The 27,080-nt window shown below is 45.9% G+C and overlaps 1 long non-coding RNA gene across 1 annotated transcript; it reads right to left on the reverse strand.

Moving 5' to 3' along the window:
- Positions 1-14,263: 14,263 nt before the first annotated feature.
- LOC138917976 (uncharacterized) lies at positions 14,264-22,436 on the reverse strand. Its single transcript, XR_011426697.1, has 3 exons — positions 22,224-22,436; positions 14,589-14,659; positions 14,264-14,485 (listed from the first exon to the last, which is right to left on the reverse strand). It is a non-coding gene; the product is annotated as an uncharacterized lncRNA (long non-coding RNA).
- Between the last annotated feature and the right edge of the window lie 4,644 nt (positions 22,437-27,080).

Below are 27,080 nucleotides of genomic sequence, written 5' to 3' on the forward strand. Positions count from 1 at the left end.
CTGTGTCCTGGGCCAAGCAGGATGGTCCTTATTTTTCTAGCAAAGCTTTCCAGAAGGTGGGGTGTGTAGGCACAAACGAGGGCCACTGGGGAGACGGATGGAAACCCCGTGCATGTGTGGGCATGTGTGTGTGCAAATATACAAACACATGCTGGTGTGCACTCATGTACGTTCTTCTAAATTCCCAGGGGAACATGACTGCAGCTGTTGATGAGGTGATGATACCAAGGGTCACTTGTTGAGCACTAACTGTGTGCCACGGCCAGGCTGAGCACGTTCCATTTATGAGACAGGCGTCATTATCATTATCCCCATTTTGTTAATAAGGGATTGAGGCTCCAAGACTGGGCAGTTACTACATGGAGAACCAAGACTGGGAGCTGAGCTGTCCTGCATAGACTGCCTCCCCGTGGGGGCTTGGCCCCTTCATTTCAGTCTTTAATGAAAAGCCCCACTGTCACCTGTAGGATGAGGTGGCAGAGGAAGCCTGTGGACTCTGTGCCCTCCATACAGCAACTCTGGACAGACCACAGGTGAAAGCCATCTGCTGCATGGGCCCCTGCTCTGGCATTTACCTGGCTCCCTCTGTGGGCCTGGGGTGTGCTCATGGAACAGAGCTTCTCTGACCTGTCATCTGCGAACAATCACCACCACAGTGCCACCCTTAACTCCCCACTACAGGGGCTGGCAAACTACAGTCCACAGGCCAAATCCAGCCACTTCCTGTCTGTGTCAATAAAGTTTTATTGGAATACAGCCACACCGATTCATTTCTGTATCATCCATGGCTGCTTACAGGCTACAATAGCAGAGCTGAGTAATTGCTATGAGACTGTATGGCCAGCAAAGCCTAAGATAGTTACTATTTGGCCCTTTACAGACGAATTTGCCAATCTGTAATCTACTGGATAGTCCTCAGGCTGGTTGAAGAGAAGGAACCAGTATTTTTGAGTACCTACTTTTTGCTATGTCTTTAAAAACTCCTAAGAGAGTTTTTATTTCTTTTACCCAAAGCAAAAGCAACAATCCTATTCTGATAAAATTCCATGTTGAAAATTCAAATTAAAAAAACTGATATTGTGTATATATATATATATGAGTGTGCGTTTATATGAAATTACTTATCATCTGAATTTTCACCATCTGGAGATAAACACTGTTAACAATTTGTTGGACACCATTCCAGACACACATAGACACATGTATATATGTGTATAGATTTACATGTATGTGTGTGTATATATATTTTCTACATAAATAACATCATGCTACACATGCTCTTTTGTAACCTGCTTTTTGCATTGAACAATATATTACAGAACTCTTCCCATGTGAATGAATATAGATATAAATAGGCTAAATAAAAGCAGAAGAAAGAAGCAAGATAGAAGCAAAATTCAATAAACTTTTCTTTTCATAGAAGAATGATAGTGCCATTAATCTCATATATTCATTTAGCAAATATTTATTGAGTGGTTCCTACATGCCAGGCTGGGAACACAATGGAGAGAAATACACCTTGAGCCTCTGTCCACTTGTCTTATAGTCCAATGTGGGATACAGACATTTATCCTAATAATCCCATAATTACATCAGTTGCATGATGAAGATGCATAGCGTGCTATGTATGATTAATAATCTAGCCTGAGGAAGCGATCTAAGCTCAAGTGTGAAGTATGGGGAGGTGAATTGAATATGTGTTTTTTTTATTTTACTGCTCTGACATCCTGGGGCCTTGCTGACGCTGGAAGGGACTGCCCCTCCAGGGGTCGGCTAATTCCTAGAGTTAGCAAATGACTCACCCTGGAGCACATCTTTCATATGCAAACCAACATGGGCCCCCCCCAGCCCCCCACTACCTCTTACATGCCCAGCCACTATCCCTCTGCCCTAATGACTCGAAGGCCAGGTACCAGACAACCAGGGACAGTCCTGCCGAAAGGATTCAAACTAGCCAATCCCAAACTTGCTAAGCTTGCCTACCCCGCCTGCCTCATTCCTTCCTCCCCGTGCAATCCACAAGAAAGGCTCTCACCCACGTTTTCCCCTCGCTCCTTCTGCTTCCTGACCCACACTGATGTTGCTCTGTGTGGCCCTCCGTGGTGTGCCCTGCCTCCTGTTTCTAGGGATCTGTGAGGATAAAAACTTCTTCCTTCATGACAGTCATTTCTATGTCTGTGGGTCTTACCAAACCTGATTAAAATAAATCCCGGGTACATTTTAAAGCAGCAGGGGTCTGTCAGGTGGGTATGCGCAAAAATGGGGAGCTATCGTGGGATGGCAGATGGTTCAGGGATGCCTAAACCTTGGTGGATGGTTCTGACCATTCCACTGAACTTCTGTTGCCAGGATCCACAGGAGATGGTCACCATGCCGGGTACAAAGAGCATCCAGCAGCGGCTGGCTTCGTGGAACCACTGTTTAATACACTGTGATAAATGGTGTAGTCAGGAAGTACGCGGTGTTCACAGTGCAAAAAGAGGGGGACTTGATCCTGCCTCACAGGAGAAAAAGAGTATCAGAGAAAGTCTCCCAGACAAAATGACACCCACATGGAGTTCCAAAAGGTACGGAAAAGTTACCCAGGAGAAGCAGGAAAAGGTGAGGACGGGTGTGTCCCAGGACAAGAGCAGACAGCATGACGTGTTAGGGAATTAGTGGGCAAAGTGCACAGGCGGAGTGACATGGATGAAGCTGGAGAGGACACAGGGCCTGGAACATCACACCTGTGGTTTAGACTGCATCCTGGAGACAACCCAGAGCCACTGAAGTCTTAGGCAAGGAGGAACAAGTCTGATTTTTGTTTTAGAAACACCTGCTGTGTGGAGAACGGATCAGAGGAGGGCAAGACAGCAGAGAGGAAGACCAGGAAGGAGGCAGGTGGGATGGTCCAAGGGAGAGTTAATGGGGCCTGAAGTGGCAGCAATGGAAACGGAATGGAGGAAGCAGATTCAAGAGAGTGGCTGGAGAGAGGAAGAGGGTCAAGGACGACATGGGGTTATGATCTGCACCTCTGGAAGGTGGTACCACCGTCCACCGAGGGATGAGCCACAGAAGAGAGGAAGCCAGTCGCAGGTGAGGAGAGGGGAAGTGCCAAGTTCAGTTTCAGAGTCTTACAGGACATCCAAAAAGACATACCCCACGCAAAGCTGCAAGCAGGATCCAGAGCTTAAGAAAGACGGCAAGTCGGAGACCTCATTTAGACACAGTTGTACACTCTCTCCATCACTATCATTTGGTACGTATGTCTCCAGGTCCTAAAGTATCTCATTCAAAACTTCTTCCCGGCTTTGCCTGAGCCTTGCTGTGGTTTTTTCTGCCTTTTTTCTACATTTTCTGTTTCTAATCCTGAGGAAGTCAGTCATGCAAGACATAATGAGAATGCTGAGACTTGCCTGTGTTGATCTGAATTTTGGCACAAGATTCATAAAGAGAATAGTGACTTTTATGCTCTCAGATGAGGAAACTGAGGTTTGGCCAGGTCAGAACCACCCACTGGACCAAGAAAAGACATGAGATGTGACCTATATATATGTGTGTGTATATAATACACAGATCTTCTTTGACTTATAATGGAGTTAACATTTTGACAAACCCATCATAAGTTGAAAATATCGTAAGTTGAAAATGCATTTAATACATCTAACCTACCGAACACCATAGCTTAGCCTAGCCTGCCTTAAATGTGCTCAGAACACTTACATTAGCCTACGGTTGGGCAAAATCATCTAACACAAAGCCTATTTTATAATAAAGTCTTGAATATCTCGTGCAATTTGTTGTGAGTATCTCAGTCTTCGCCCCGGGATCACGTGCATCATACTGTCTAGAGCTAGCTTGGGAAAAGATCAAAATTCAAAATTCCAAGTATGGTTTCAACTGAATATGTGTCATTTTTGCACCATTGTAAAGTTGATCAATTGTAAGTTGAACCATTGTAAGTCAGGGGACCATCTGTATATATATTTATTTATCATAAGGAATTGGCTCACATGACTATGGAGGCTGAGAAGCCCTAAGACCTGCAGTCTGAAGACCTGAGACCCAGGAGAGCTGATAGTGTAAGTTCAACGCAAGTCCGAAGGCAAGACAGGACCAGCATCCCAGCTGGAAGACTGACAGGCAGAGAGGGAAAATTCTCTCTCCCTCTGCCTTTTGTTCTATTCCTGCCTTCAATGGACTGGATGAGGCCCACCCACATTTAGGGAGGGCAATCTTCTTTCCTGAGTCTACCAATCAATATGTTAATCTCATCCTGAAACTCCCCCACAGACACACCCACAATAATGTTTAGTCAAATATCTGGGCACCCCATGATCCAGTCAAGTTGACATGTAAACTTAACCATCACTGAGGGGAACTACGGCCCCAGGCCAAATCTAGTGGCCATCTAGTGATAAAGTTTTATCGTAACACAGCCATGCATAGGGTATTACCTATGAGTGTTTTTGTACTACAGTGGCAGCGTTGAATAGTTAGAACAGAGACTATATTGCCTGAAAAGCCTAAAATATTTACTATTGAGCCCTTTATACAAAAGGTTGCTGACCCTTTCTCTAGAAAATACCTCTGTTCTTTCTTCCAATGACTGGAACTCCTGAGACTGGGAAAACCAACTGTCATTGTCCCAGCTTACTGCACATTATATGGCAATCCACTCTCCCATCTTTAATTCAAAGTTAGCTTTGGCTGACACAGTACTAGTTGGCAGTTACCAGGCTTGAGTACCTACTGTGCGTCAGACACAGTAAGGGCAGCCTCACTCTCCTCCCACCTTCTCGCATGGTAGACATTTTCCTCACCATTTTGCAGATGAAGAAATAGAGGCTCAAAACTTTGAAGGTACTTGCTCGAGGTTACACAGCTAGTAAGCGATGAGGCCAATTACACACCTGGGTCAGACGCTCTTCAAAAGCCTTGCTTTTTCCACTCCAATCTGCTGACCTCCAAGAAAGAGGGCTCAAGGCTGGGGGGCAGCACTCTGTGTCTGACGCCAGTGGACACAGCAGGGCGTTGCCTAGAAGAGCTTGGAGTTCCACTTCCTCTCCACAGAGGAGTTGAATCAGACTGTCAACAGCTGTAACTGCTCCTGCTTTCATTAAAGAATACACAATGTCCTTCCACTTTCCCTTTATAGGCTGAGTATCATGGGACTGGGGATTGAAATTCCAAAGAAGCCAGCAACTGGCTGCAGTGTTAACAATTTGGGCATGGGGTTCTCAAAATCATTCAAGGGCAGGTTCAGAAAACTTGGACGTGATTCTCTGGGGGAAACTATGTAAAAAGAAAGAGACTTTGGGTTGGATAATAAATAACTGGGTGTAAAGACCTTTTAGGTCCTGGGGCTCTGTTAGTATCATTTATCGTCTCAGTATTGACAGGAAACCGGTTGGGCCATGTTGAAAGAATTAAGATACAGAATGTGATGAGAATTTAAAGGTGAAAGAGAGCATGGTGTGTTCAGAGAACTAAAAAGTTTCAGTCAATTGGAGCACAGAATACAGGTAGGGAGCAGCAACGAATGAGGTGGGAGACAAATTATTCGTATTTACACAGGGCAAGAGAAACAAATGCATTAAATGCCTATGATGTACTGAGGATGTCCACACAAATTAGATTGATCATCCTAGTCATGCTCCAGCAAGTATGTGAGGTGAGAATTAGCCCTCATTTAAAAAATGACAACTCGGACAGTACATTACAAAATCGTGTTCGTATAATAATAATAATAATGATGATAATGATAATGATATATGCTAAGCACTTAGTCTGTGTCAAGCAACAGGCCAAGTTACTTGCAAATATCTGCTCATTCAATCGGCCCAAGACCCTGAATGAGGGGTCAGATGCACACTGCAGTCCATGGGCCGAACCCCACCTGTGAGCGAAGAATGGTTTTTACATTATTAAGTGGTTGGAAAAAAAACTAAAAGCAAAAGAAGGAGATTTTGTGATGGGAAAAATACATGAAATTCGAATTTCAGTGTCATGGAATAAAGCGCATTGGAACACAGCCACGCTCATCTGTTTACATGTCTGTGGCTGCTTTAGAACCAGAACGGCAGAGGTGCGTGGCTGCAACAGAGAACAGACGTCCTGCAGAGCCAAAAATATTTACTATCTCCTGTCCCTTCAGAATTTGCTGACTCTAGCCCAGGAGACAGGTATGCACTCCTGTTAGACCCAGTTTACTGGTGGAAACAGAATTTTAGGGAGCACCCTCTCTGGCTGTGTTTCAGAGCTGGTAAGCAATAGAACGGTGGTTAGAAACCAGTACTGGGATCCCAGACACCCCATTCTAAATAAGCCCCCACACTGCCTCCCACCGACCGCCCCTGCCCATGTATGTTTGCAGGACGCCCCAAAACTCTTCTGAAGATTCGGTGATGAGGACAGTCGAGACATAAACTGACATTCCTGGGGAAATACAGGCAGGACACTCCAACAGATAATTCACAAACGATCAATAATGGTTTGTAAAAAAGACAAATGAGCCACTTGTAATAAAATAAATGCAATTAAAACAAATAAATATAATATTTTAAATTATGAAGTTAAGATTTTAAATGATGACGTTGGAATACAGGACAAACCTGTAAAATTCACTGCTGCTGAGGGTATGGTTTTCCAGATACCCTTATACACATTTGGTGGAAATATAAACTGGAACAAACTTTCCAGAAATTAAACTGGCAGCATTATTCAACTTCTTCCCTAATGAAACCAGACAAGTTTCTTTTATTTAGTTCCCTTTATTTAACACTTCTACCTCTAAGAATCCATCTTCGATAAATGATCTGAGATGTAAAGAAAGACACTGTTTATGCGAATCATGGAATGCTATTAATAAATACAGGTGGTCCACTCATAGTAAAATAAATTATCTTCCTATATCGTACTACTCAGCCCACGTAGCCATTTTTTAAAATCATGTTTTTGAAGCTATTTAATGTGTGAGTTTTATTCTGGGTGAGATCAGAATCCATAGAGAGATCTGACAGAGAAGGGACATTTAGAAAGTCTCTCTCCCCGCCATGCAAAGAATAAGTTGGGGGCGGGGCAGATCACCCGTTAGAAGGCTACACAATACTCTGGGGGAGAAATGATGCTGGCTCAGACCAGTGTGGTTACAGTGGAAAGAAGTCTTCTGGATATTTTTCAAAAGCAGAGAAGACAGGATTCACTGCTGTGTTACTGGATACACATGGTGAGAGAAGAGGTCATGGATGATTCCAGGCCTCTGACCTGAGCAACGGGGTGAATGGGAGCAGCTCCTTACTGAAATGGGGAAGCCAGTGTTGGAGGACGTTTGGGAAGAGAAAGGAACAAATAACTAAGCATTTGGTTTGGGTACATTAAGTCTAAAATTATCATTATGGTAATTTCATGTGATTCTATAATTTTGAATATGTCAGTGATCTCCTATTACAAGTTATTTAAGGACCAGAAATGTAAAAAATTTTTTTTCTGCTTTTTGGTGAGGAAGATTGGCCCTGAGCTAACATCTGTTGCCAATCTTCCTCTTTCTTTTCTTTCTCCCCAAAGCTCCCCGATACATAGTTGTATATCCTAGTTGTAGGTCCTTCTAGTTCTTCTATGTGGGATGCTGCCTCAGCGTAGCTTGGTGAGTGGTATGTAGGTCTGCGTCCAGGATCCAAACTGGTGAACCCTGGGCCACCGAAACAGAGCATGCAAATGTAACCACTACACCACCAGGTCAGCCTCTACAATTTTTTTAAATGGCAATTTTTCTAATCACAATTTTTTGTTAAGGCATATAAAATAACACATTCATTATAGAAAATTTGGAAAATAAAAAAAAATACACAAAGGAAATAGAAATTGTTTGTAATGCCCCCTCTCACAGATAACCACTGTTATATCTCGCCTGCAGACAACAAATCCCATGCTGTGTTCTTGGAACATGGTCCTCAGTCACTGAAGGACCCTCAGAGGGGAGAGTTTCTCTGTCACCTGAGCTTTCAGAATCCAGCACCTTCCTTTGCTGGCTTCTCAGTCAGGACACATTTTCCATCCTGAAATCCAGACTGAAGGACCTCTCTGGAGGAACTTGCATCATGTAGTTTCTGAGCCTCGATTTCAACATCATTTTCATGTTGTCACCGAGGCCTTCCCAGGATGTGGTCCTGGAAAGTGGCCAGGCAGCTTCGTGCCTCCATGCCCTGGGATGCTACCTGGGACACCACAGAGGGCAGTTAGAAACGGCTTGAGCACAAACGGTCCTGGAGACCACACAGGGCCCTCTGATGTCTCACCAGATCTAGTGTCAGATACAGTAGTACCAACTAATGGCTCGATGACTGATAAAATGGTATTTAGATAAAGACAGCTCAGAGAGATTTAAAGGTGACTTCTCAAAAAGAGAGGCCGACAGATTATGGAGAAAAATGGAGAATATATAAATTTCAAATTCCTTCAGTTGTGGAACAAGTATGGATAAGAGCCTCGTCTCTGGTCAGAGCTGGGCAAGGAGCTGAGGCAGGTCTGAGCTGGCCCCTGCCCTACGAGCAAGCCATCTTGTATGTGTAATCCTCAGGAAGACAGACTTTTCCATGCCTCTGAGAGCTCGTTTGCTGAGAGGGAAGGGCCACTTATTAAGCATTCAGACACTGGCGCTCCAGCAGATTGTTGAGGCCATGGGCTATGAAGCCAAATAGCCTGGGGTCGTGCTCTGCCAATTATTAGCAAGTCACTCAATGAACCTTTCTGAGTGTCAGTTTCCTCACCTGTAGAATGGGGATGATAAAAGCCCACAAAACTGTTGAGTTCTTAAGAAGTACTCAGTAAATAGTAGCATTTGTGTGTTTGTGTGTGTGTGTGTGTGTGTAACTGTCAAGTATTCAAGGTCAGCAACATCATCCCATCTTCATATGAGGAAATTGAGTTGCAAAGGATTAAATGATGTGCTCAAGGTCAGAACAAGGCACTGGGATCAGACTCATTAACATTAGCCCTGAGTTCTTAGGACTGTTTTCCAGGAGCCAAGCAGTACTCAGACTGGGAGGGAGAGAATGGGGTCTCTTAGGGGCACAACTTGGAGAAGGGAATTGAAGGAGAAATAGACTGGCTTCTCGCGCTGGATTTCCTTTCCATTGGATTGTTGTGACCAAGAAAGATAACCTCTTTTCTGAACTTTAATAGGTAGCTCCAGAGCCTTCCACCTTGTGCCCTCCCCTCCAGGCCATACAGCTATCCTATGACATTGCTCAGCTTAAAAGTCCTTCCTGGCTTCTCACTTCACAGGAGAGGGACTCCACACTGCTGTCACAATCTGGCACTAACCTAATTTTCCAACCTTCAAGTGTCCTGCTTTCCAGGCAAACTGAGCCATTGCTAATCCCTGTGCACATCCAGGGCCTTCCAGCTCCGCCTCCCTGCCCTCCCCTGACTATAGGACAATCATTTTCTACTCTGTGGTCTTTGTTTTTCAAATGAACATCCATCCCCCAGGGCGCTGGGCGTTCTTTGAGGAAGGATCCACTTATAATTCATGTGCTCCTAGTTACACCTCTAGTAATTCCACTAGCAATGAAGATGGGGACTTTGATATAGTAGGCAACAATGAATACTTGTTGAAAAAAATGACATAAATAATAATGTTAGTAATAACAATAAGCTAAGAGTTATTAAGTGTGAACTATGTCCCTGACACTCCTCAAAATGCTTCACAAGCATAACTCATTTAATCCTCACAACCACTGTGAGGGGCAGTTTCCGACAGGCTCCCGTGGATCCCTCACGCCTTCTGGCAGTCACACCATGTCTAATCCCCTCCCCTGAGTGTGGGCTGGACCTGGTGACTTACTTCTAATGAACAGAATACACAAAAGTGATAGGATGCCACCTCTGAGGTTAGGTGACAAAAGACTAGGACTTCCGGCTGGCTGGCACTCTCTCTTTTCCTCTCACTTGCTCTCTCTGATCATCAAACTGACACGCTGTGAGCTGCCTTAGGTAGAGATCCATATGGCGAGGGACCATGGGAAGCTCCTGGCCAACAGCTTGGGACTAACTGAGAGCTGGAACTCAGACCCAACCATCGGAAAGCAACTGTATCCTGACAACACCGTCTTGAGTGAGCTTGGAACCTGACCCACCTCAAGCCTTCAAGTCAATGCAGCCACAGCTGAGCCCGTGACTGCAGCCTTGAGAGAGGCCCAGAGCCAGAGGACCCACATGGGCCGTGCCTAAGCTCTTGACCCACGAAAACTGTGAGATGGTAAATGTTGTTTTTCAAGCCACTGAGTTTTGGGGTAATATGTTACACAGCAATAGATAGCCAATACAACCACTTAAGTACTCTAGTTACTACCCCATTTTTTAGATTAGTAAAGCAAGGCCCAGAATGGTTCAGCAATTTCATGCAAATCATGCAGCTCATAAGCAGCAGAGCCAGGATTTGACCCAAGGCAGTCTGGCTCCAGAATCTTCACTCTCGGTCCCTATGCTATAAGAATGGAGGGATGAACAGTTGGATGGTATTCTCCTTTCCCTCGCTGGAGGGGCCTGGTGCTCACCCCTGAAGGAGCCAAGGGAAGTGGCAATCTCACTACTAACCTCATCAAACTGTACCATCAGCCCAGACAGAGCATTTTACCAACAAGTAGCCTCTGCAAGAGTGTCCATGTCTAATGCCTGGGTGGGAGGCGAGCGAACAAGGGGTGGGAACAGATTGCATGAGGCAAGGACAGATGCCATAATGCAACAGTGGCAAGCTGCGTATCTCACCATATGAAGTTAGGGCATAGGTAACTATTCTCCGTCTCCCTCAAAAGAATGTAAAGTCCTCAAGCAAAGAATTTCGTATTATTAATTTTCACATCCCTAGTGCCTCGTAGGGGCTTGTTGTATAAAGGGTGCTGGTAGAAAGGGTGTCATATAAATGGCGTCCCTATTAAAGGAATGATTGAGTGAATAAATGAAACAAAAAAATGAATGAATGGATGGATGAATGAAGTGAGTTTATGATGACATGGATGTATTTAACCATGAGCTTCTTTAATATCTAATTCATGTATAAAGTGATTTTTTTCAAAGGCCAAAACACTTCCTTCACTTTAAAACAATTGGAGGAAGGGGAAAAGGAAACTAATTAATTGAGCAATTATGATGTTCCAGGCCTTGTCCTCAAATTGTGTTTAATCGCCACAACAGTTTGACTGTCCAATTTCCATTTTGCAAAGGGGAAACTGAGGCTAAGACTGCTCATGGGTCTGCCCAGAGTTACACAGAGTGCCAGATATCCGAATCCGTCATTTCGGACTCCAAAAGCCATTCCTATGCTGGCCCCGCCATTCATGCCTGCTAGATGAACGGGTTGGGGAAGGGAGGGTGCCCATGTTTAGGATGAGAGTCCCCCCTCCGGCCCCCGGTCTGTCACCAACAGTGAGAGTGCCGTCCATTTATGCGTTCAGTCCACAGGACTGCCACTGCAGCACTGCTCTACGCTCTGGGGGCAGCACATTTGCTTGGGGTTGGGGCTGGGATGGAGCTCTGCTCCTAGGAGCTCAACACAGGTGCCTGGACTCAGAGCGTGTGACCGTGCTGGCGCTCACACTGAGTAATCAGCTGGTTTTCCCAGGCTCCCAGATGATCTGAAATGGGGACCATCTGCTCCTTCTCAGCACATGGCAAGCTTAAGTTCAAGCTCATGCTATGGCAAGCCCTTCATTTCCCTTAGGAAAAAAGAAGGGAAAGGGCACGAAACTGCAGCGTCTGCAGTGTGCCAGCCTGGTACACGCACACTGCCTCCTTCAATAATGGCCTGTGCTGCTGACTTACCACCGCGTTCATTTTATGGAGGCGAAGCTGACCCTCAGAGAGGCGAAGGGACTTGCCCCAGCTCACAGCCAGGAAAAGAGGAGCTGGAATGAAATGAGGCCACCCAGCTCTAGAGCACAGACTCTTCACCCCACTGCTGCACTGTCCACTGACTGCTCTGCAAAGCACTTTTGTGCACATACACACACACACACACGCATGCACACATGACCATGCTGCCACTCCCACCAGCTCTGCACAGGTAGACTGCAGGGCTCCCAGCAGGGTCCCCACCAGCCCAGGAGGATAGCACTATTTCTGAATGAATTCAGCTAGAAGCCTCCATATGGCCAGGATCCCAGAACATCCCTGTCTCAAATATCTATTCCAGACGGAAAAGTGCCCCAAACCCTGTGTTCCGAAGACTTTGGGCCCATGATATGGAAGCACGAGAGATGCTCTAAAGGAACACTAAACCAGTAGTAACTCACATGTGGATGTGGCCGGTATATAACGTAAGTGATGACTAGCAGTAGTAACTATGATCACTAGCACTAATAAGTAGAGCTTTAGTTGGATAGTGACTAACTACCAGACACTATTCTATGTATCTCACCTGGATTAACCTATTAATTCCTCATAGCAACCTTGTTTTATGAATTTTAAAGTTGAGGAAATACAACACACACAGGGGTTAAATAACTAGCCGAAAGTCACACAGCCAGTGAGAGACAGGAGCAGGATCTAAACCCAAGCAATTGAGATCTAGAATCTGCACTCTTAAATACTACATTATACTACTTATCATTGACATGAATACAGGAAGGAGGCGGTGTGTCAGAAAACAAAAACACGAATGAAATACTGACAGCTGTCACTCAAACTCAGGGAAACAAGAGTGTATGGAGCAGAGGGGGTGATGAGGGAAAGGGGCAAATTGGGGGGCTCATGCCTCATCTGGGGGGGCAGCCACTGCTCATCTCCCCCTGCTTGCTGCCTTGTGGGAAGATGGCTGCTGTGTTTCCAGAGCGCCTGGTTTTGCAGAGACACCAGATGCCCTGATCTGCAGTGGAATGTCTGGATGTTAAACGTCAGCACTGTGCTGGCCGTGCAGGACACACTGCAGGCCTCGTTTCCTTGCAGACTGCCTGTGTGCAACTCATCCTCAGAACGAGCAGGTCTCAGGCCATGAGCCCTCCCCTTCATTAGGCAGTCCTGCCATCTCACTTAATTCTGATCTCGAGACTCTTCCTGACCCCAAGTTAAGATGTACCCCATCCCGCACCCACCCCGCTTCCTTCCCTCCCTGAAAGGGCCTCCACTTCTCCTGTAATCAGAGAGATTAATCCCTCTTCCCTCTGACGGCCCTCCACATATTTTGATCATTGGAATGATTTCTGAGCTGACATAAATCTGATCCCGTCTAACAAGAATGATAAAGAGGGCACCGTATTCACAGGTGGATTAGAGTAGCCGAGAGCCGCAGCCTCTGGGGCAGCTCGACAAGCCCCACCGGCCCCAGGGCTCCATGAAGGCGGGCACAGAGGCCTTGAGCCACACACTCCCCATCCCCATCGGGGATCCCGACTCCACCACTGAGCCAGCTGTCTCAACCTTATCTTTCCCCTCTTCTCGCCTGAATCCAGGAGGTGATTCTCACATTAACTCACCCAGATGAAGGCAAACTAGTGATAACTTTATTAGGATTTTTGCAGGAAACGGGCTAAAGAGAAACACACCAAAACCCTAATCATGCTTATCTCCTGCTAAGAGAGAAGATTTGTGGGCAATTTTGTTAACTTTTCCTTTTGCTATTCCTAATTTTCCTAAAAGCACATTGTAGGATTTCTATCATAAGTCCGTAATAAGTGAAATAATAAAATATTTTGAATTTCCGATTTTAAAATAAGAACTATAAAATCCAGTTCTTGCTCTGGACCAGTGGTTCTCAAACTTGAGCCTGCACCAGAATCACCTGGAGAGCTTGTTAGAGCTTAGATTTCTGGAGCCCAACCCTAGAGTTTCTGAAGCTGCAGTGCTGGGGAGGAGCCCAGAAGTTGTGGTTCTAGAAAGCTCCCAGGCTACAGTGATGCTGCAGGTCCGGGACCACTGCTCTGGAACATTCTGAATATACTCACCAAAGTTAGGTAAGGGCAGCTTCAGCCTCCAGTGTCCGCCCAGACACTTCACCTCAGAACCGGAGCCTTTACTGAGCTGGTTCCAGGGGGCTCTACGCAACACGTTCCAGGTATATCCACCTCTCCACTGCCACCCAGTACATCTCACATTTAGGTAGAGCTGGGCAGGCATGTGTTACAAGACCGTCTCCCTGCCACCAGACTACCCACCTTCCCAGAATAGAAATGGAGGGCAGTGATGGAATTCTCACCTCTAGCCAACGGGTGAATTCACTGCAACTTTCAGATGCTCGTCATCCGGTCACCCCCCAGTCAAAAACCAACCTGTCCAGCTGCTGGCCTACCTGCAGGAGCTCATGCTACCTGTGGAGATAAAGAATCCAGGGGCAGGCCACCCACGGAGCACCCCAGGTCCAAGTCTGTGGGTAGGAACATGAGGCACAGTCTTCAAGGGAGGAAGAGGCTTGATGCTCCAAGTGGTAGAGCCGCTCCACTGGGCCCTGTCAGGAGTCAGAGGATGCTTTCACGGGCTTATTTTGGAGAAATACGCTGGTCTCACCAGCCCTCTAATGGGGAAGAATTATAACATTACTGCACAGTGAGAGGCAGATAAGCATTGGTGGTGAAACATGCAGGCAGTGACGTCAGAACTGAATGAGTTCAACATACCCAGTTGTATGACGTTCTAGTCATGTGACCTGGAGGATGCCCTGAATCTCCTTGGGCCTCAGTTTATCCATCTGCAAAACAGGTATAATCCTGCCATTTTAATGGATTACTGCGAAGATTCAATGACTTGCCCCACATACTACATTTAGAATAGTGCCATGGCACATGGGAGGCACTCATAAATGTTAGCTGCCATTTTCTGAAACAGGGGCACACTGTTAAATTTAATAATATAGACAGGGAAGTACTTGTAAAGAGTTCTGTATGTAAAAAGACATGATGTTGCAACCAAGTATACTAGTAAATATCTTGTTCATTATGATTTTGAGTAAAGAATAAACGCTTCAAGCCAGTACAGGTAGGTAAGCATGATATGGAGAGTGAGAAGGAAATTTTGGTTAACAAGATATTTGAAGAAACAGGCATGATATAAAAGGAAAGGACTCAGCAAGGAAGAGTTTTGCGGAAGACAGCAATGGAGCTCATGGATGGAAGGGTCAGAGCTATTCACAGAAGGAAATGCATGTGCCCGTGGACTCAATGACTTACTTCTTGGGCATTAACTATCCCAACTCGGGAATCCACACTGCCTCACTCGTTCTGATTAGGGACGTCCCTGTGTGGCAGGAGTTCTGGCCCTGGAGATAGCAGAGCCCCTCTGCTCATGGCTTCGTGAGCGGACTTGCCTGGCAAAAGATCCGGGATGCTGAAGTTAACATCCACTACCTCTGCTGCACCTCCTTCAAAAGGGGCCAGCCTCCCAGACACGCTGATGGGGATCTTCCACCTCCAGCTCCCCAGCTCCTTTATACACCGAACACAATGTGCATCTCTAGAGCTGAACTCCCACCTTCTTTTAACGATGTGCATCTCTAGAGCTGAATTCCCACCTTCTTTTATCTGTTACAATGTCCCCCGTGAACCTGAGTGTCTTCAGCACAGAGATTCTGCCTGATTCATTGTAATGCACCTAGTGCTTAGCCTTTTGCCTTGCACATAGCAGCTACTTATTAGCTATTTGTGGAATAGATGAAATACAAGGAATAAATGGTTAAGTGATATATACGAACATCATGTAATCGTTACAACATATCATCAAGAAAACTGGCAAGATGAAATAATGTTTATAAGCTAATGTTACATAAAACTACAGGAAGCAAGGTGATGTGTATGCTCTGATTGAATTGATGGGGAAATATTTCCTTCTGGGCCGAAATTGGAAAAGGAATGTACAAGAAGCGTTGTACTGAACAATTATCCCTTACTAAGCGGCAGGACTCATGAGTATTAAAAGTCCAAGCTCTCAAGCCAGCTTCCTTGGGATCAAAACCCTACTCTACCATTTCTAGCTGTGGGACTTCGGGCAGGTATATAAGTATGCCTCAGTTTCCTCTTCTGCAAAGTGGGAGATCATAGGGCTGCAGGAGCGTTTTCTAAGTTGAAACATGTCCGGCACTTAAAACAGTGTCTGTCACAATGCTGCATACATTTTTAAGATGAGAGGATTGGGGACATTTCTTTTTAATGCTCTTTAATTTTGTTATATCGGATGGTCCATTTTCAAGGGCACTCATGAAATCCTGCCCACAAAGAACACCAAATCACCTCGCCAGCTCCTCCTCCCCCAACGCGAGATTAGCCGACCTCCAGCAAGACTGTCCTCACTCAACCAAAATACCTTCAGGTCTGCAAAGGACAAGGATGTAGAGCTACAACGGGAGGAAGTTTGCCTCCAGCATTACAGCACTAAGTTCTTTGATGATTTCAAGAATAAAACGCAGATGGAATCCCTGTGGATACACGCTGTTGTGTCAAACTCACTGATGGTATCTGGTCTATCTAGGAATGGGAAATTCACAGGTCGGGCAAAGGCAGCAAGAACAGCTTGAGATGGGCAGTTGGAGGGCAAGTTTGAGGTCCAGCTGTACCAATAACTGGCTGAGGTTTCTTTTTCTCAGACTATAGTGGGAATATTCCCAATATTGCGGGGCCATATGTGCCAAGACTGTACACAGGGGCAGGAGTTTAGATAGTCGATCTGAGACACTAATTAAGGAGGGGGTGGAAAGGCTAGAAGCTAGAGTAGAAGGTAAATCATGGCGGCAGACATGGATGTTCAGCAGTCAGGAGCACGAAGAACTGGAGTTGGGCAGAGAAGCGGCAGACACCTTCAGCCTTGCACGGGGAACAGTCCTGGTTCATGAGTGAAATCTGGAAACTCAAGATTCAAGCTGCTGCATCTCCCTGCTTGCAATGTGGGGTCCAGGGGTGATGCCAAAGTGACATACATCAAGAAAGTGATTTTGCATCGGTTCAGAAGCCCACCATTGCTTTCTAGACTGGACTTGATTTTTATTCCTTTTGCTACTGCTGCCCTGGAACTTATCCCTGGCTTACTCTCTGTTTTGGTATAACTATGCTTTCCTCTGCATCCCAGATGGGAGGAGGAAGAGAGAAGTAATAGCAGTACTCTTAGCAGGTTTTGAGTACTTAGTAGTGCTAGACGCTGGACTAAGCACATAAGTGATGATGCTGTATGTATTAACTCGTTTAATCACAACAACTCTATGAGACAGTGTGAGAGATTCTGAGCATTCACCAGTGACACCTCCACATCTCCCAGCCTGCCTCGGCTGGGTTGGCCATGTAGCTTGTTCTGAATGAAGCAGAACAATGCATGCCACTCCAGGCTGAGATGGATAAGTATCCATCTTGATGCCCCCATGTTTTCCAGGCTGGACTTCAAGATTAAGGATTCCAGAGTAGTGGAGCCAAATGATGGACATGGCTGGATCCCTGAGTTATTGCTTCAAGGAGAGACATCCAGGAAAGATGTGAGACCTCCATCAGTTTGTATGAGCAAGAAATGTTTATTGCCGTTAGGCACTGATATTTGGTTTTGTTTTTTTAACAGAAGCTAGCATGAGCTAATTACCCTGACAAAAACAGGTGGAGACTGTTGTCATACCCACCTTACAGATGAGAACATTGAGGCAAAAGAGGATAAGTAACATGTCCAAGGTCGCAAAACCAGTGAGTGGCAAGGCTGAGACTGAGCCCACGTCCATCGGGCTTTGGGAATCTGTTCTTCCTTTTTTTCCCTCACCTTGTTCATAGTTTTGGTGGCTCTGTTCACATTTTCCAAGATGGATTTCATCTCGAACCAGTTCCAAGAGTTGACGTGAGCCCCACTGGGGAACTCACTCCTTTTTGTCCTCCCCGGATGTATATGAGAGCTGCCCACATCAGAAATTATACTGAAGATGCTACTGAGTGTGTTCAAGAACTATTTGTCTGCAATTTCCTTCTTTTTATAATCACATACTACAATCACACCTGGCTACAGAGAGAATTAGTAACCAAAAATCTTGCAAGTTGTCTAAAAGCCTAATGAGTTTTATTTTCTAAATGTCAACAACATCATCACACCTTGCATACCTGTTCTTCACAGTTTACAGAGAAAATATACATATATAATTAGGAGCTAGAAGGTGGTACAGCAAAAAAGTTAAGGGCTTGCACTTGTTAAGTCAGGGAAAACTATCTTTCTGTCCAACTCTTTCATTTATTTACTGTGTGACCAGAAACAAGTCACATAACCTCTCTGTGTATCAATTTACTCCTCCTTCTCTTTTTTTTTTTTTTTTTTGTTGGTGAGGAAGATTATCCCTGAGCTAACATCTGCCACCAATCCTCCTCTTTTTGCTGAGGAAGAGTGGACCTGAGCTAACATCTGTGCCCATCTTCCTCTATTTTATATGTGGGACACCTGCCACAGTATGGCTTGATGAGCAGTGCGTAGGACCACGCCCGGGACCTGAACCTGAGAACCCCGGGCCGCTGAAGTGGAGTGCACAAATTTAACCGCTACACCACCAGGCTGGCCCTTACTCCTTCTTTATAACAGAAATTTATGTTGTTAGGTTGCTCTGATAATTCAGTAAAATAATACTTCGGATTCCTAGGTTTGACCTGGAGTAAGCTGGAGTGAAAAAAGCAGTGGGCACAGACATATTGCCCCTTCCCCTGGGTAAGAAACATATTCTGTGTAGTTATTATTAATTCTGATTTTTATTGTTCCCGGAGGGCAGGAAACACATCATGTTCATCTCTGTAGGCTCATTGTCTCTCAAAGAGTATGGGGTAAAATACGTGTTCAGTGACTGCTTTTGAAAGCGATGAAAGAATAAACCACACGGAGAGAAACCACACAAGGAATAATATGACCAGAAAAGCAGAGCAGGCGGAGGTCACACGACACTAGACATAATAAGCATGCCCACATCAGGGCTAGCTTGGGGAGCAGAAGCCTTCATCCTTCCCCTTGCTTCTTACCACCACTCAACACTCCCCCGGCTCCCACACAGAAGGAATAGTGTGCATTTGACAGACTCCGGGACACCTAAGGGGCACATTTGCAATGGGGGTCCTGGCTGCGCACATACTAACAGATGAGCTCAAGAGACTGGATCTTGATCTCTTCTTTCTTCCAACCATGCAGAAGATGGAAGATGCAGTAAATTGTCCCAGGGGCTGCTCTGAGGCCAGTGCTTTCTCTTGTCCTTCTATGGGTTAAAATTTGTCTCTTTTGGACTGCAGGAAGGGGAATCGGGGGGTGAGGAGAGAACAGGCCAAGCGCTTCAGCTTGATTCTCCGACATCCACAGCAGGAGTCTAGGGATTAAGCGCAGTTGGCAGGTGTCTCCCAGGTTTCCTTGGACAGGCTTCTCTCCATTCATATTTTCTTCGGGAGCTCATGGTGAGGGGTGTTGGGCTGGGCAAGGCAAGTTAATAAAACCTCACTCTGATTTTTAACATTTATTATCTCATTTTCAACTCCTGACCACTCGGCATTTTGCTAATATTACTGGAATGCTCCCCGTTATAAGACCTGGAGGCCCAGGCTCTGATATCTCACATCATGGGGCCACAGTCACAGGGCAAGTTTGTAGCCAAAGTGGGCATGCAACTCCGGCCTTCAGACTGCAAACCCAAACAATTCCAGGCATAGTTCCTCCAGGGCAAGGCAGACCAGGGGGCTTATTCTAATGGTCTCATGGACCCACCGGAGAATGACCCCCCTCCCATTTATTTTATCTAGAAGCAAAGTAGTACTTGAGAAACAACTGTAACCATGAATCCCACAGGATCACATCAGGTGTTGGGCTGAATATTGATGGTGTACATTTTCTGCTGTCCTTCATAATGCCTATCTTTTAGGTCATGCCTCCCTCTCCCCAGACAGGTACCCTTTCTCTGGGTTCCTGGAGTAGATTGTATTGCCAAAGGTGGCAGCAGCAACAGCTCCTGTTCCAGAGGCTCTTCAGCAACGTGATCTTGTCAGTCCCCCATCAAGAGATGGAGTCGATTTACCTGTCCCTTGGCTCAGAGCTGGCCCTGTGACAGCTTCGACCAACAAAATATAGTAGAGTGACATTCTGGCGCCGCTAAGCTCGGACATTAAGAAGGCCCGGTAGCTTCTGCTTTTGTGCTTTGGAGGAAATCAGCCATCCTTCAAGAAGTCTGACTTCACTGACACCGCAGGGCTGGGAGGAGCCAACACTAGCCACGAGACAAAGCCCCGTGCAGGAGGCGCCCTGCCACCACTGGGCTCCAGCAGAAAGCCAGGAAGGGTTTGCCAGCCTGGTGAGTGGAAGCATCCTAGAAGAAGAGGCTCCAGCCCTGATGAGCCAGCGCTGTGGACGCTGCACAGATCAAAAGAAAGTCTGCCTAACTGCATTCTGCTCAAATTGCAGAATCATAAACAAAAATATGATTGTTATCCTTTAAGCCACTAAATTTCAACGAGGTTTGTTATGCAGCAGAGGTGGCCCAGAGTTCCCACGGCATTTGTCCCATCAGAGCAGTTATTATTCTGAACATTTATTACTGTCATATTATCTGTCTCTCTCCCTAAATTGACTCCCCAGGGCTTGGTTCCTGTGGAGTACCCAGAGTCTAGAACGGCGCCTGGCACACAGGAGGCCTGCAAAGACTCCTTGTGGAAAGAGGTGCATGGTGACTGTGAGGGGGCTCCACTTGGGCTGCCCTGCAGCCCACATGCCTGCGGTCATGCTACCTGGCTGCGCATGGAATGAGACCTCCTAATCTAAGGAGTCCCTCTGTCTGTCTCCACATTGCAGATCTCACAGTAGGCTCCGAGAAAAGACTTTTGTTGTCAGTGCTGTCGAGTCACTTCTGACTCCTCCCGCCCCTGTGGACTGCAGAGCAGAACCCTGCCCTGGTCTTTTTGCGGCATCCTCTCACCTTCTGGCGCTCTATCAGACTATGCTCTGCTGCTATTCATAGGGTTTTCCTGGCCAATGTTTTTGGAAATTCTTTCTAGTCTGTCTAGTCTGGAAGCACCACTGAAATCTGTCCACCATGGGTGACCCTGCTGGTGTTTGATACACCAGTGGCCAAACTTTCAGCATTCCAGCAACACATGCCACCACCAACAGATGAGTGGTGTGGTTCTCTGACCAGGAAACGAACCGGGCTGTGGCAGTGACAGTGTTGGATCTTAACCACTTAGACTACCCAGGCTGGCGGAAAACGCTAAACTTAGCCAAATGACAAGCTTCTTTTCTTCATGTGGTTGTTTTTGATTTAAAGTGCTTGTGTTAAGAGAGCAGGGGAAGGTTCTGGGATTTTTCATAGGCTACAGAGCTGAAGACACAATTTAATTAAACAGATCCCTTCAGTGGTGTGCCCACTGCTCCGAATCGAGTGCAATCATTTTCCTTTCCGGGCCTTTACTGGAGAGGATGCAGCGGAAGGCGCTCAAGTTGGTGATGTGCTGTGTGACTGACACTCAGGAGGGCTTCTCTCCAAAGGAGGAATCAGAGACCAGCTCTGACCACAGAGTATTCCAGAGTCCACATTCTCCAACCTCCTCCCGTCCTCACCATTACTAACCCCAAAGGGACTCTGATCTTCTCTCGACTGAAATATTGCTAGAACCTCCTTGCCTCCAGTTTCACCCCAGTGCAACACCAAACCCACGCTTAAACCAGATGTCCTCTTTTTGTAAAGACACAAACCTAATCCCCCCATCCTCTTGCTTGTGGAAGGCGTCCACGGGTCATCAGAGTATTCCATATTCTAACCTTACCATTCCCTCCTCGCCTCTCCCTTTCCCTAGCTGAGGAGGGGCAGCTCTCCTAGTTTTGGCCAAAGAGACTTCACAGTTGGGGTCTAGGAAGGGTTTTACTCTACGAAGGAAAGAGAAGCAGGGCACGACCTGCCTCTTTCTCATGCCATGAGCATGGGGGTGTGTGAATGCGATGCTCAGACTTGAAGCAGCCATCAAAGGGCCATGAGGCAACAAACCAACACTGCAGGGGAAGGCAGGGGGAGACACAGGTTAAATACCTTTGGTGGTACTGTTACCACTGGTGGTACCCAGTGGTAGTATGTTTTTGCAATGAAAACTTTACTACTAATAATAAAACACTTACAGAACGAATTATAGAATGAATTAATGAGCCAAAGGGAAGCGGATACAACACTTGTCTTAGATCAATCAAACTTTATTACCAGGGCCTGACCTCCCTGAAATGCTGCCATTTCTCCTTGAACAGGATTCTATAAACATGGAGGAAAGGCGAGCAACTTTTGGGAAGCAAAGCCTCACCTTAGCCCGGGTCTGCCACAGCCTTAAAATACGGGCGGGATTCTGCCAAGAACAGGGAAGAAGAGAAGATGGCTACGCAGAGGGATCCAGAAGCACAAAGGCATGGAGGTACTGCAGAGTGCTGGGAAGTTTAGTGTTGTCAGAACATAGGACACGCTGTTGCTTCTCTAACTCCTCCAGGTGACCTTCGTCACTCCTTCCTCCGTATAACACCTTAAAAAAGCACATGGCACACTGTCATATACTTGAGTCTATTTTTCCCCAAACACTGCAAGCTACAGTAGCATGTCCTATTCAGATTGATATCATCTTCCACTCTCCAAGGCCTAAACATACTAACCACTCCAATAAATGCTTGTTGAATAAATACATGAATGACATTATCTCATTAGAAGTGCCCTGTGGGTAGAGCTACCACTAGGCAACCCCTAGTCAGACTCATAGAGCACAGAGACCAGAGTGACGCCCACACAGGAGATAAATATAATTTGCATACTCATCTACTAACAGAGCCATTGTAAAGATGCCTAGTGGGAAACGCATTGTAGTGCTAACGCATTGTAGGCAAATGCTTGAAACTCCAGACTTGTATGGGTTTCCTGGAGACAAACTACCAGTGAATGAAAACTTGCACTAAGAGAAAAAAGATGCTTGCCAATTGCAGACTGGAAACTCATTCTGAAGGCTATAAAGCTACAGATGGGGTTTATCACACCTCTAGGACACTGTACAGAGCCTGTCTTATCTAGTCTTCTAGCCCAGAGCCATAATCTTCTGTAGCATCCCTGACCAGTTTGCAAACTAGCCTCTGTCTGAACAATTTTAGGGTAAACGCCGCTGTGCTAGGGGCCAAGGGTACCTCAAGGTTGTCTGGTCCCAGGCTCAGCAGATCTGCAAGAGGAGCTTTGAGCGCCAAGGGAGGAATGTAGTAGCTTTTTCAGAAATGCCTTGTTCCGAGTCCCACCACGTGGACTACCTATCTCTGGCTCAGCTTTGGTTTTACAGAGTTTCCAGGTGAGGAGCTGCTACTGTCCCTTGCTACAAGCCTCTGACTCAGCCCCTCACGTTGATTTTGTCTTTTTAGGACGATTAGGCCCAAGCTAACATCCGCCACCAATCCTCCTCTTTTTGCTGATGAAGACAGGCCCTGAGCTCACATCCGTGCCCATCTTCCTCTACTTTATATGTGAGGTGCCTGCCACAGCACGACTTAACAAGTGGTATGTAGGTCCACACCCGAGATCCAAACTGGCGAACCCCAGGCCGCCAAAGCGGAACGTGTGCACTTAACTGCTGCGACACTGTGCTGGCCCCTCATGTTGATCTTTTTATGAAGACTATTTCACAAGCACATTCACTGCTTCATCCCATCCCAGCTTTCTGTCTTTGCCAAGACTTGGGCTCCCTGGCATTATACTGGATTCCTTCAATCATCTATAAAATAAGATTGCTAAACCTTTCACCAAGGCATAGTGATTAAGAGCTGGGGAACTGGGAACAGATAGATCAGGGTTTAAATCTTGGCTTTTACTTTATTTCTTTGCTCATTCATTCAATAAATGTTTTCTGACAGCTTGCCATGTATCAGACACCTTACTAGGTACCAGGCAGTGAACAAGTCAGAAGGGTCACAAAGCTTACCTTGGTGTACATGTGTGTGTGTGGGAGGGTAATTAACAAAGGAGTGGGCTGACTGAAATGTCCCATATGTTCAGTGTGTGCTAATTACCTTTATTATCATTATTACTATTATTATTATTTGATGCATCATTTGGGATTAGATTTGGTTGTGAGTGACAGAAAGCCCAATGATGGCTTAAACAAGAGATTTTGTTCTTTGACATAAAGAGTCTGAAGGGAAGCCACCAGGCCTGGTGTGATGGCCCCTTGGTCAGCAGGGACCAAGGCACCTTCTTTCCTTTTGCTCTGCCCCGCTCAAACTCTAGGTCTGCAGAAGTTGCCGGTGCCTCAACATCCCGTACGTACTGGCCAGTCCCAAACATGCCAACAGCTCCTGACCATAAGCACTTGAGACTCTCCACCCCTTTCTCAGCGCCGGCACAGTGTTCGGTCCACAGATGGAAGCCTGGTGGTGCCAGGGAAGTGATGCCCCCAGGAGCAGCCCTCACCCAACGGCAGACAGGCATTGGTGCATAAATACCTCAGCTCTTTGGCTTTTCGAGGAGAACATCTCTGGAGCACGTGCTACACAGTTTCCCAGAGTTCCCCAGCAGGGTGAATCCACCATAATATGCTCATTAGCACACCCTATACCAGCCTCCTTCCCTTCCTATCTCACTCCCTTGTTCTCCCTACCAGCGCTTCCTGGGATCACTTGGCAAATAAACAACTTGCTCTCAAATCTCTGCTTCAGAGTCTGTTCTTCAGGGGGAACCCAATCTAACATATGGTCTAAGTTGGCCACGCATGCTCCACCCATCTCACCCACATTCCAGCCACCAGGAAGGTGCAAGTGGTGAAAAAGGGTGAGGCTCTTCCCTTTAAAGAATATTTCTTGGGAGTTCCACTGAATACCTCAGCTTACACGCCATTAGCCAGAATTTACATGGCTTCATTGGGTAACAAAGGAAGCTGGGAGATGTAGTTCTTCTTATGAGTGGTGATATGCCCTGCAAGAACAAGCATTCTATTACTAAGGAAGAAAGGGAACCCACCTCCAATAAACCAGCTTGTTAGCATCCAGGGGATGGACAGGCAGAGCCTTGTGGAGTAGGCAAGGACCCACGAGCAGGGGTTTGGGTTCCTGATGAACCATAATCCCAAAGCTCCTCCCTGAAAGCCTGTTGAGCCATCACGCCTTGGTGCCTGCTTCCCCACCTGCTCCCCAACAGTCTAAGCATAACTTGCCTGGTCTCTCCAATCCTGGGAGGAAAGCCGAGACTTAGCTCCATCAAACCATGCCAGAATACAATTCGTATATTAAAATCATTCAAGCTGGCTTTTCCTTCACCTTAGTTTTAGATAAATAAGAAGTGCCACACCAGACCCCAGCCCTCCAAGGGCTTACGCGATTCATAAAGGGCCATGACAGATGCATTAAAAGGATGTAAGATGACACATGGCTAATGACAAGTGAGGGGTCCAGAGGTGAAAGCCTCAATGTTCTACGGACACCGCAAACTCACAGAATATCAGTGTTGCAGGGAAATGCGGGAGGTTTACGAAGGCATCCACTGAATGCTGGCTGCATGCAGCAATGTGCTATCTATGAAGACATTTAAGCTTCCCAACGGCTCGATGAGGTTCGTTTCGTTATTGGCTCCATTTTAAAGATGAAGAAACCAAGGCTTTGATAGATGGAATAACTTGCCCTCAGTCATACAGCCAGTAAGAGACTGAGAGTAATATTTAAAAAATATGAATAATAATAACGTACATTTTAATTCTTTTTTAATATGTTCCAGGCACCAAGCTGAGTGCCTTTCATGTTTATGCAGTGTAAGCCTCATAACAGCCCTTGAGTGAAACACAATTATTATTTCCATTTTAAAAATGAAGAAACTGAGACCGAGAGAGGTTAAAAAGCTAGAAAAGAGTGACACTAGCTTTAGGAGACCATCTTGTCCAACTGCCAAACAAACGCTTGACTCCCCTTTATGGAATGATGGCCATCATCTAAAAATGCCCAATATCACAGAAGGCACAGCCTCCTAACTCATCCATTCCTCTCCTGGAAGAAGTCAGCTGAACAGTCACTGTTTTTGAGCTTGCAGGGTGCAGAATTTGCCATCTCAAAATGTGTCTCTTTGGCTTGATTATTTTTAAGAACAAAAGACTCAGGAAGAAACTCTTCCCCTAAATGTCTAAAAGAATCTACGATGGAAGGCCTGTTCTAGGAAAGAGCTCTCCCATAGAGAACTATAGTATGATATGAATTAGGTGTGGTAGACAGGGAGGGACCCAGCAAGGCCCATTTGATCAGAGTCCTCCCCATGTCCCATTGTCTCTGCATGGCATGACAAACATTTCTTTACCAAACATTCTCTTTTCCATCTCCATGTGAATTGCCTTCCTCTCCCCTTTAAAGTTCCAAACCACTACTCTCAACATCGTCTTTTGTCTTTAGCTGAAGATGGTATTTAAGGTGGTGGCTTCTGCCATTTTGGAGAGTTACTCATTTTTCCTGGGTTTCTCCCATGTATACACGTTATCAAACTTTATCTGATTTTCTCTTACTAATCTGTCTCATGTCAATTTAATTCTTAGACTGGCCAGAAGAACCTAGAAGGGTAGAGGAAAATTTCTTCCTCTGCTACCCTGGACCATGAGCTCCCCAAGGTAAGGACCATTTCTTATACCGAATAGCTTCCCCAGGACAGAGCTCAGAAAACTTCTTCTCTACAGGATTAGAGAGTACATATTTTCAGCTTTATGGCCCACGTCATCTCTGTCACAACCATTCAACTCTGCCATTGTAGCCAAATGTAGCACCTAGCAGACAATATGTGAACAAATGGGCATGGAGGTGCTCTAAGAAAACTTTATTTATGGACACTGAAGTGAGAATGTCATAGGAATTTCATGTATCACAAAATATTATTCTTCTTTTGATTTTTTCCAAACTCTTAGAAATGTAAAAGCCATGCTTAGCTCGTGGGCTACACAGAATCAGGCAGCAAGCGATTTGACTCACAGTCCATAGAGCACCGACCCCTGGACTGGGATCTAGAGGAGGATCTGGACAAAACTGGCATCAGGAGGCCTGGTTTTCCCTCCCACTTACCAAGGTGCTAAAGAATAGGGCAGTGCATTGCTTTTTCTACTGAGTGGCAAATGGTTCGACAACTGGAGTTTAGTTTTGGGCTGCCCATCGCCACCTCCAGGGCTGAAGTACCG

This window comes from Equus caballus, chromosome 16, assembly GCF_041296265.1.
Source record: "Equus caballus isolate H_3958 breed thoroughbred chromosome 16, TB-T2T, whole genome shotgun sequence".
Taxonomy (NCBI): domain Eukaryota; kingdom Metazoa; phylum Chordata; class Mammalia; order Perissodactyla; family Equidae; genus Equus; species Equus caballus.